General features: G+C 51.1%; 1 protein-coding gene across 1 annotated transcript in view; it reads left to right on the top strand.

The window, feature by feature from the left end:
* LOC307128612 (uncharacterized protein) overlaps positions 1 to 575 on the top strand; it is a gene marked incomplete at its 5' end in the record, with an annotated part of 8,827 nt that extends 8,252 nt beyond the window's left edge. Inside the window, one exon of the mRNA XM_079820526.1 lies at positions 1 to 575. This exon is cut by the window's left edge and continues 627 nt beyond it.
* Positions 576 to 2,925: the final 2,350 nt, after the last annotated feature.

Below are 2,925 nucleotides of genomic sequence, written 5' to 3'. Positions count from 1 at the left end.
TCATGTCCCAGTCATGTTCCAGTCATATCCCAGTCATATCCCAGTCATGTTCCAGTCATTTCCCAGTCATGTTCCAGTCATGTCCCAGTCATGTCCCAGTCCTGTTCCAGTCATGTCCCAGTCATGTCCCAGTCATGTCCCAGTCATGTCCAAGTCATGTTCCAGTCATGTTCCAGTCATGTCCCAGTCATGTTCCAGTCATATCCCAGTCATATCCCAGTCATGTTCCAGTCATGTTCCAGTCATGTTCCAGTCATTTCCCAGTCATGTTCCAGTCATCTCCCAGTCATGTTCCAGTCATTTCCCAGTCATGTTCCAGTCATCTCCCAGTCATGTCCCAGTCATGTTCCAGTCATGTTCCAGTCATTTCCCAGTCATGTTCCAGTCATCTCCCAGTCATGTCCCAGTCATCTCCCAGTCATGTTCCAGTCATATCCCAGTCATGTTCCAGTCATGTTCCAGTCATGTTCCAGTCATGTTCCAGTCATTTCCCAGTCATGTTCCAGTCATCTCCCAGTCATGTCCCAGTCATGTCCCAAGTTACCCTCGATCAAGCTGGCCTGTACCAAATACCTGTGAGTATCAAGGGGGGTACTTATCAAGCCTTGGTGGATTCAGGCTGTAACCAGACCTCTATCCACCAAAGCCTGATTCAGCCTAAGGCATTGGGTAACAGCCGTGTGGTTACGGTGAGGTGTGTGCACGGGGAAGTGGTGAACTATCCATTGTTGCCCGTCACTATTCAATTTAGGGGACAAACGCATAGTGTGGAGGTTGCAGTTAACCCGCACCTCCGGCATCTGCTAATTCTGGGGACCAATTGGCCGGCGTTTAATAAATTATTGGGGCACTTGTGTGCGGATGCCTCTTGGGGAAAACGCTTGGAAAGGAAGATGACGGTCGCTCAGTTGGGGGAGGCGGAGCCGGGACCTCTGGGTACTGGCTCAGGGGAAAGGAGCGCGCTGGAGACTCCTGTTCTCACTGACCGCGATGACTTTCCCCTGGAACAGTCCCAGGATGAGACGCTTAAACATGCCTTTAATCAGGTCCGTTCCATCAACGGCCACCTCCTCCATCCTGATCAGCCGCTCTCCTATCCGTATTTTTCACTCATAAAAGATAGGTTGTATCGGGTGACCCAAGACGCCCAGTCAAAGCAAGATACAACCCAGTTGTTGGTACCTAAAATCCCGGCGGCTCATTCTAATCTGATGGCCGGGCATTTAGGTCAAACGACTACACTAAACCGTCTCATGGGCCGGTTCTTCTGGGTGGGCATTGGTGTGCGTCTTGTCGTGAATGTCAGTTGGTGAATCCACCGGCCACCCCAAAAGTACCATTGTGCCCACTTCCAGTGATGCAGGACCCCTTCGAACGAATTGGTATGGACCTCATCGGGCCATTAGAACGGTCAGCACGAGGGCATCGCTTTGCATTAGTGCACTGTTCATTAATCTCCCGGGTGGGAATCCCGAAAGAGATTCTCACCGATCAAGGCACGGCGTTCATGTCACGGACGATCCGCGAACTTTACGAGTTATTGGGCATTAAATCGATTCGCAGCAGCGTCTATCACCCACAAACAGACAGTCTGGTGGAACGTTTTAATCGCACGTTGAAAACCATGATTCGTAAGTTTGTTCACAAGGACGCCAAAAATTGGGATAAATGGCTAGAACCTCTGTTGTTCGCTGTCCGCAAGGTCCCACAAGCCTCCATGGGGTTTTCCCCCTTCAAGCTTCTCTATGGACGCCAGCCTCGGGGAGGTTTGGGAGGACGGACCTGACGCAAGCAAAAACGAAATTCAGTATGTTCTGGACCTGAGAACAAAACTCCACACTTTGGGACGGCTATCGATGGAGAATTTGTTACAGGCTCAGGACAAACAGTTGTACAACAGAGGGGCTAGGCTCCGTCAATTTGCACCGGGAGATAAAGTCCTTGTGTTACTCCCTACTTCTAGCTCTAAATTGCTTGCAAAGTGGCAAGGGCCCTTTGAGGTCACACGGCGAATTGGAGAACTCAACTATGAAGTGATACGGTCAGATAGGGACGGGGCACGTCAAATTTACCACTTCAACCTGTTAAAAAAATGGTCGGGGGCTGAGGCAGTGATGCTTGCGACGGTAGTGAGTGGAGAGGAGGATCTCGGGCCAGAGGCGGTCCAAAAGCCCCAAACTCTCGCTCTGGCCCCGGGCGGGGACCACCTTTCAACCTCGCAGCTCACTGACGTGAAATCATTACAAGCAGAGTTTGCTGACGTGTTTTCGCCCCTACCTGGCCGCACCGACCTCATTCAGCACCATGTTGAGACCGAGCCGGGCGTGGTTATTTGCAGCCGGCCTTATCGTTTACCTGAACACAAGAAAAAAGTAGTTCAGACTGAATTAGAGGCCATGCTGGATATGGGGGTAATAGAAGAGTCCAGCAGTGACTGGGCGAGCCCGATAGTTTTGGTGCCAAAACCTGACGGCTCGGTCCGGTTCTGTGTGGACTACCGTAAAGTAAACGCGGTGTCAAAATTTGATGCATATCCAATGCCGAGGGTTGAAGAGTTGCTTGATCGGCTACGTTTTTACTCGACACTGGACTTAACAAAGGGATATTGGCAGATCCCCTTGTCTCGAATGTCCAAAGATAAGACCGCTTTCACCACGCCGTTTAGGTTACACCAATTTGTCACCCTTCCTTTCGGCTTGTTCGGGCTCCCGTGACCTTCCAGCGTCTGATGGACAGGATTCTCCGGCCGCATGCTGCATATGCCACTGCGTACCTAGATGATATTATTATCTACAGTGCAGACTGGCAGCATCATATTCAGCACTTGCGTGCTGTCCTGAAGTCGCTGAGAAGGGCGGGGCTCACAGCCAACCCAAAGAAGTGTGCGATTGGGCGGGTGGAAGTAAGATATCTGGGCTTCCACTT

Source organism: Gobio gobio, assembly GCF_949357685.1.
Source record: "Gobio gobio genome assembly, chromosome: 6".
NCBI classification, from domain to species: Eukaryota; Metazoa; Chordata; class Actinopteri; order Cypriniformes; family Gobionidae; genus Gobio; species Gobio gobio.
Note: the sequence above shows the minus strand (reverse complement) of the source record. Positions and strands in the feature narration are given on the sequence as shown.